This window comes from Canis lupus, chromosome 36 (genome assembly GCF_048164855.1).
Source record: "Canis lupus baileyi chromosome 36, mCanLup2.hap1, whole genome shotgun sequence".
Taxonomy (NCBI): Eukaryota; Metazoa; Chordata; class Mammalia; order Carnivora; family Canidae; genus Canis; species Canis lupus.
Genome location: NC_132873.1, coordinates 918,725 through 926,876, shown reverse-complemented (window position 1 = coordinate 926,876; position 8,152 = coordinate 918,725). Strand labels below are relative to the sequence as shown.

At 42.1% G+C, this 8,152-nt stretch overlaps 1 non-coding gene across 1 annotated transcript; it reads right to left on the bottom strand.

Annotated features, from left to right (window-relative positions):
- Window positions 1-382: 382 nt before the first annotated feature.
- LOC140625945 (U12 minor spliceosomal RNA) lies at window positions 383-529 on the bottom strand. The gene has a single exon (XR_012025208.1). It is a non-coding gene; the product is annotated as a U12 minor spliceosomal RNA (small nuclear RNA).
- Between the last annotated feature and the right edge of the window lie 7,623 nt (window positions 530-8,152).

Here is an 8,152-nt window from a genome sequence, read left to right as displayed (position 1 = left end):
AGACTTCTTCAAAGCAATGAAGCATCCATGGGACAAGCCAATGACTTCTAGTATGGAACAAAAAGATCTATGTGCTTGGGCTGGGCTAGGGGATACAGAACCCCCCTGCAGCCCACTGGACTCCACGGAGTGGCAGGGAACAGGTAAGAATGTCATCAGTAAATGAAGCAGCCAACCCAGTTAGACAAACAAACAAAATGAATCCAAAGAAAGCATAAAAGAAATAAAGACTTTTCAGAACTAAATGACAGAACTAAAAGGATGAATTCAATGGTTCTCCGTTCCTTCCTCCCTTCCTTCCTTCTCTCTTTCTTTCTTTTTTCCCCATTCACCCTCGTGTATTACCTTCATACCAGTCTACTCCTCCAGCGTCAGAGGCCTATGGGCAGACGGCGACTCCCAGGCATCCCACGAAGTAGGCAGGGCACCTCAGAGGCAACCTTTACCCCCTCAAAACTGTCTCACGTTAGCAGTGAGGATTCTGGCATCACTCCAAATTGTCGTTTTCCTTACTCGTAGTTTAAGGCATCCAACAGTGGTTTCTTTAAATACAAAATGAGTTCTAGCAATCTTGGGGTGGAGTCCTTTGGGTTTTCTTCGTACAGTATCATGTCATTTGCGAAGAGGGAGAGTTTGACTTCTTTTTTGCCAATTTGAATGCCCTTTGTTTCCTTCTGTTGTCTGATTGCTGAGGCGAGCACTTCTGTACTGCGTTGGACAACAGTGGTGGAGGGGGCATCCTTGTGCTCCTGATCTAGGGGGAAAGCTCTCAGATTTTCCACATTGAGAGTCATATTCACTGTGGGCTTTTTGTAGATCGCTTTTATGATTTTGAGATATGCTCCCTCTATCCCTACACTGTGAAGAGTTTTAATCAGGATTGGATGCTGCATTTTGTCAAATGCTTTCTCTGCATCTATTGAGAGGATGATACAGTTCTTGGCCGACAAGCACATGAAAAATGTCCCACATCACTTGCCATCAGGGAAATACAAATCCAAACCACAATGAAATACCACTTGACACTGGTGTGAGTGGCTAAAATTAACAAGACAGGAAGCAACAAATGTTGGAGAGGATGTGGAGAAAGGGGAACCCTCTTGCACCATTGGTGGGAATGTGAACCGGTGCAGCCGCTCTGGAAGACTGTGTGGAGGTCTTCAAAGAGTTAAAAATAGCACTACCCTATGACCCAGCAATTGCACTGCTGGGGATTTACCCCAAAGATACAGATGCGGTCAAATGGCTGGACACCTGCACCCAATGTTCATAGCAGCAATATTCACAATAGCCCAACTGTGGAAGGAGCTTTGGTGTACATTGAAAGATGACGGATAAAGAAGCTGTGGTTTGGGGATCCCTGGGTGGCTCAGCGGTTTGGCGCCTGCCTTTGGCCCAGGGCACGATCCTGGAGTCCCGGGATCAAGTCCCGCATCAGGCTTCCCACATGGAGCCTGCTTCTCCCTCCTCCTGTGTCTCTGCCTCTCTGTCTGTCTGTCTGTCTCTCTCTCTCTATATATATGTATATATGTGTGTGTGCTTATATATATATGTATATATATATATCATAAGTAAATACATACATACATACATACATACATACATAAATCATAAAAAAAAAGATGTGGTCTATGTATACAACAGGATATCACTCAGCTAGCAGGAAGGACGAATGTCCACCATTTGCTTTGACATGGATAGAATTGGAGGGCATTATGCTGAGTGAACTAAGTCATCAGAGAAGGACAATCATCATATGGTTTTACTCATACGTGGAATATAAGAAATAGTGAAAGGGATTATAAGGGAAGGAGGGGAACTGAGTGGGAAAAATTAGAGAAGGAGACAAACCATGAGAGACTCCTAACTGGGAAACAAACAAAGGGTTTCAGAAGGGGAGGTGGGCGGGGGTTTGGGATAACTGGGTGATGGGCACTGAAGGGGGCACTTGATGAGATGAGCACTGGGTGTTATACTATATGTTGGCAAATTGAATTTAAATAAGATTATTAAAAATACAAAATGAAAATTTAAGAATCTAAAAAAATTAATCTGGTCATTCTCTAACATGGGTGATTTTGCCTACCACTTTCCAGATTGTTCCAGTGTAATTTGGATTATTCCAGAGCATATAGCAAGGAGAAAAACTCTCCTTTTTAAAAAAAGATCAGAGTTAACAATACCAAAACCTGACAAAGAAAACTCATGGAAAATAAAACTATAGGGGAATCTCAATTATAATTATCAATATATTAAAATAAAATATTAGCCAAAAGATTCTATTAGTATTTTAAAGCAATAACACATGATTCCAGGTCAGATTCATATTAGTGATGACAGTTTGAATATTAGGGGAGCTAATACAATTTACCATTTTTAAATATAATTTACTTTAATAAATCACATAAAAATAATATGATCGTCTTCATGATTTCTGAAAGGCAATTGTTAAAATTCAACATCTGAAAAAAATTCTATGTCTGTCCTTTAAAAAAAGAATATATAGATATTTTCACATCATGATTTTATGTACCATAAAACTTTCTATGAGATGCACATACATACATTTTCATGTTTTTGTTTAGTTGATTATAAATATAGATATTAAGTATTAAACGTATGTTTTCCCCTATGGTGAATATAAGGAAAAGAAAGCCTCTTTCCCAAAATAGGCTATTCCAAATATCTCATAGTCAGATACAGAAATGATTTCAGAAGTGCCCACATGACTCAAACAGAACCAAGTAAGTGCTCACCTAGAACTGTAGGTTATACTTGGAAAGAGGCTTTTTCTGCTGTGGAATGTCATGAGTATGACCAGATTTGTGACTGCAGAGCCTGACCGAACCTTTGGAGGTGTGCAGCATCCAATGGGATGTACTCACAAAGTTGTTAGAGTTTCGGTCCTGCAAAATAAGAAGGATATGAAAGAGGCGGCTGGTGGCTCAGTTGGTAAGTGTTTGACTCCTGATTTTAGCTCAGATCATGATCTCTGGGTTGTGAGATTGAGCCCCACACTGGGTGGAGCCTGCTTAAGATTCTCCCACTCTCTCTTCCCTCTACCCTTCCCCTCTACTTCCTCTCTTAAAGAAAAAAAGAAAGAAAGAAAAGAAGAAAGAAAGAAACACATGAAAAAATTTCAGAATATAATCAAAATTAAGAGTTCACCAAATCCAATCAAAGGTTGAAAGGAGCACTGGGTGTTATACTATATGTTGGCAAATCGAACTCCAATAAAATAAATAAATAAATAAATAAATAAATAAATAAATAAATACATAAATAAAATTAAAATAAAAAAAAACCTAATCTGATGTCAGAATTAAATAATGTGTAGTTTGAAAAGGGCTACCAGGCCATCCCATTTGACATGCATGGACTTGAAGTCTCTCTTGGTTTAATGGCCATGAAGGAGGGTTCTGTTTGTCTGTCTGGATGGTGAGAAACCGACCATCTCAGCAGGCTACTCCAGATCTTATGTCCTGGCTGAGACCTCAGGCTGCATGCAACCTCATTAAATATGGAAAGAAAAAGAATCTGTACACAGTGGATATTTTTAGCATTGGTAATGCTTAAGAGCATCTGAATACTTAACAGATTAACAGTCACCCCAAAGTAAAAAGGCTTTGGGGTAATTGATTTAGACTTGCGTTTTTTTTAGGATGAAAGGAACAAGAGAAGTCGACTAATGTTGTAAACAGTAAAGACCATTTCGGAGAATGTATGATTCTCCATATGTTCAGTTTTAATGTACTTGATTTATCAGAATAGTATCTAAGAACCTGGGAAGGTTTGTTAGACAGTTGAAGGACTTCAAAGGAAATTAAATCTATTAAATTTATAAATGGAGTTTAAATATGTAAGGGAATTTTACTAGGTTATACAAGCACTCTTAAGAGCCACTGTTGAAATTTGCTAGGTTTAAAAATAGATGATAAGATGTATAATTTAGTTTGTGAAGCATCAGGAAGAATTAGGCTTCTACATTTGTAACTTATTACGGTCCCTAATGTGACTAGAAAGGAATTTATAAGTTATTAAGGTTACAAATTTCTCTAAAGTCACATTTTAATTTTGTGTGTGCTGATTAGTCTCTGAGTAATCTTGTTTAAGTACAAACTACCCCCTTGATGGCATCAAAACGCTTGCCCTCCTGTGGAGATCACAAGCACCAAAGATCCACCAGCCTGGACGGCCCGGGGCCGTTTGCCACTGGAGAGGAGGCCTGCCCGGGAGCAAGGCCAATCCATGCAAAGGGCATCAGGAGAGGCAAAGATGATCTTTTTAAACCTCAGGGTCCCACCGTGCCTGAAGTCTGACTGCCCTGATTTGTTGTGAGTCAATACAGTCCTCCCTTATGCTTAAATTAATTTGAATTCACTTTTTTCTCACTTGCAAATAAAAGCTCAAGTGTTGGCAGCTCAGAGCATGTCCCCTCTTGTGACCTTCTCTTCTCTCCCAGCTTCGAAATCGACAGGTGACTGGAGGGCAACAAATGTTTGACCTTACGGGTCAGTCATCTGGACAGAAGTAGATTGGGACTAGAATCAGGCATGTTAAGCACTTCCATTATGTCAGTGGAACTCTTAGGATTGAGAGGGGGAAAAAAAGACAGCAAACCCAACAGGAGAGCAGACAAGAAGGAAATGGGCACATGAACAAATGGAAAAATGGAAAATGGACACGAATTCTATGTAATTCACAGAAGAAAGCTGAACTGGCATCAGAGAGGCAAATGTAAACAACCCTGAGATATTATTTCAATCCATCAGATGGTCAGAAATTCACAATGTTGATAAAATCATTAGTTGGTGGGGATGTGGGAAAACAAGAACTCTTTTTTTTATTTTTATTTATTTATGAGTCATAGAGAGAGAGAGAGAGAGAGGCAGAGACATAGGCAGAGGGAGAAGCAGGCTCCATGCACTGGGAGCCTGACGTGGGATTCGATCCCGGGTCTCCAGGATCACGCCCTGGGCCAAAGGCAGGCGCTAAACCGCTGCGCCACCCAGGGGTCCCGAAAACAAGAACTCTTGCACACTGCTGGTGGCACCGTAGCTGGCGTGTTCATTTGGAGAGCAATCTGGCAGGATTTTGTGAAATGGAGCACACCTTCATCCTCAGACACGGGTCGTCTACTCCTGAGTCTGTATCTCCTCAAATTCTCTCTCAGATGCCCAAGAGACCATGTACTTGTGGTTTGGCTACAGCGTTGGGGGTTCCAGGAGTTAGAGACCACAAAGATGTCCGTTTAAAAATGTGAGAGTAAAGATAAGTGAAATGTCCACCGTATTACATTAGTCTCTGTGTAGAAGGAAGGAGAGGGGAAGGAAGGAATTGGCTCTGCAGATGGCAACATGGACAGAGCTCAAACCCGGGGGTTAGCTGAAAACGAGTACAAGCAGAAATGATGTGGGGCATGATATCCTTTAAGTACTTTTTCTAAAACAAAAAGCAATACTCTATGTTTCTCATGGACACACATATAAAGAAACTTACCAAAAGTCATTTGGGAAAGCATAAACACACCAGACACACGGAAGGGGAATGAGACTGGGGACCAGGAGGGCAAAGAGAGGAAAATAAAATAAACTAAAATAATAGAAGAGGGACCGCAACAGAGAGTAATGGTGATTATATCCCATGAAATTAGGAGCACGATCGGCTCAATTCTATGCATCTAATAGATCTTCATGATCATAATTTGAAATTGAAAGAGGAACAGACTGAAAGCCAATGGAAGTAATATTTCCCCCAAAGGAAATCTGGGCATATAAGCTCAACGGAATGGCCAGCAAGCACTACAATTTACCGTGGATGTTAACCGTGGAGTAAAATGGAAGTTTATGAAATAATATTTTGTGGCCATGACAGAGAGGAAATAGAACTCAGACTTACATAGAAACTAAGATTGCAACCACATAAAAAGGAGGAAAATGCATGAGAGCATGAGGAAACAGAAACAGTTGTGTAAGGAAGGGGATAAGGAGTAAAATTTCCTAGAATAAAAACTCATTCAAATATTTTTGAAAATAAGACCTAACACAACATATGAACAAAAATCATGAATATTTACCATTTACATTGACATGGATGGAACTGGAGGGTGTTATGCTGAGTGAAGTAAGTCAGTTGAAGAAGGACAATCATCAGATGGTCTCACCTATACAGGGAATGGAAGAAATAGTGGAAGGGATTATAGGGGAAAGGAGGGGACCTGAGTGGGGAAAAGTTAGAGAGGGAGAGAGAACATGAGAGACTCCTAACTCTGGGAAACACACAGTGTTGAGGAAGGGGAGGTGGGCGGGGGGATGGGGTGACTGGGTGACAGGCACTGAGGAAGGCACGTGATGGAATGAGCACTGGGTGTTATACTGTATGTTGGCAAATTGAATCTAAACAAGATTTTAAAAAATCTTCACACACAAAAAAAAGAACAAAAATCAGGGGCGCTTGGCTGCCTCAGTCCAGAGGGCATGCAACTCTTGATCTCAGGGTCATGAGTTCAAGCCCCACACTGAGCATAGAGATCACTTAAGCAAATTAAAACTTAAAAAAAAAAAACTACATAAAAAAGAAAACAAGAACCATATCACAATCAGCCTTCTTAGAAGCCAGATATTTGTTTTGGCCTCCTTGTCCTCAAAGTTGTAGTTGCTGGTCTTGTACCACATGCCCCCAGCAACCCCTCCAAGTGCTGAAGGCCCAGGTGCTGAGAGAGACCTCGAGGGATGAGAAGAAATTCGGCCAGGTGCTGACACCTCTTCTAGTCAGGTGCACTTATGTGAGTATCCATGATGTTAATTTTCTGTGCCCTTTTGCATCTTGGAAATATTTCATGATTAAAAGTGAAAATAAGTCAGTGTGGTAAGACGAAACATGCTGAGCTCGGAACCTGGCCTGGAGCAGCCATGCAGAAAACTTTGATTCTTGTTACCATCCATGGTATCACTCCTCCTGGATTCCTGGGGACCTTCCAGGAGGTCTCAGGCATACGTCATCCCTCTTCTGTCAACACTTGTCACTCCTTGCCCTGCTACTCCAGACTTGCCTACTGCCATTGTTACAAAGGTCAAGCTCTTGCCACAATTATTGGTCATTTCTGTTCTCAGTGGATGGTGGAAGAGACCTATCCACCTGGGGCTGAAACTATAGGAGAGAAGCAGCCCCAAGGGCACAACCACCCAGGAGCTTGTTCCCCAGGAACAGCAATGCCCCCATTGCTGCAGCCACCACTGAGGGCCCTGATGCAGGTCCCCCAGGCATCAGCAGTTTGTTCTCAGCCCATGGGGCTTCTTGATGTCAGCAGTCGGAGAAGCCTCTGAGCACCTCCTGTGACTTTGGGATATTCTAGTAAAAAAGGTCAAATGTGGGAGGGAAAATCTGGAACTTTACCCCCAGCAACTGGCTGACAGCCGCCTCTCTCCTAATGCTGCCTGGAGGAGACTCAGTGTGTGCTTCCAGCAGAGCCCGTAGAGTTCTTGGGGGTGTGGGAGTCAGGATGAGAGAGGAAGACAGGGAGAAGCTCCTCTGCTGCCCTCTACTGAACAATCCTTCCCTAGCCTATGAACAATCTGGTCGCACTTTTTGTTGCCCACTGGTGGATACCCCAAGACTCCAAAACAGAAAATGACAGGATACAAATGCAGGCATCATTAGCCCAGGATATAATAGATGCCATGCCCTGCTGGAAGCCACGGCTCTTGAACCTTGGGTCTTTGTGTCACTCTTCAGATTCCTTTAGTTCTATGATATCCTTCTCTCTCTAACTTCTCCTCCTCCACTTGTTCTTCATTATCTATCTGATTGTTGACCACACACACATGCTGAGTTCATAGAAATTTCCAAAGCTTCCCTGAAGATACAGTTAACAGGTTCCCTGCTTCTGAAAGAGCTTCCAATTTGGTTGGGAGAATAAGAAACCCCATGAGACGTTACGAAGCAACCAGTGCCCCTGTGTTGAGCATCAAGTGAAGGTCGCTCAAACTTTACAAACCCTGATGATACCCAGGTCTTAGGGCATTTATGGCCTCCTTGGACAGTGATGAAGAGATTGGTCCATCTCCTGACCAGGTGGAAACTCAGTCCAGGGCTTCAGGAAAGGTGAAAGGTCATTGAGGAGGCTCCAAGGTCAAGGTGGTCATGCAAGCTC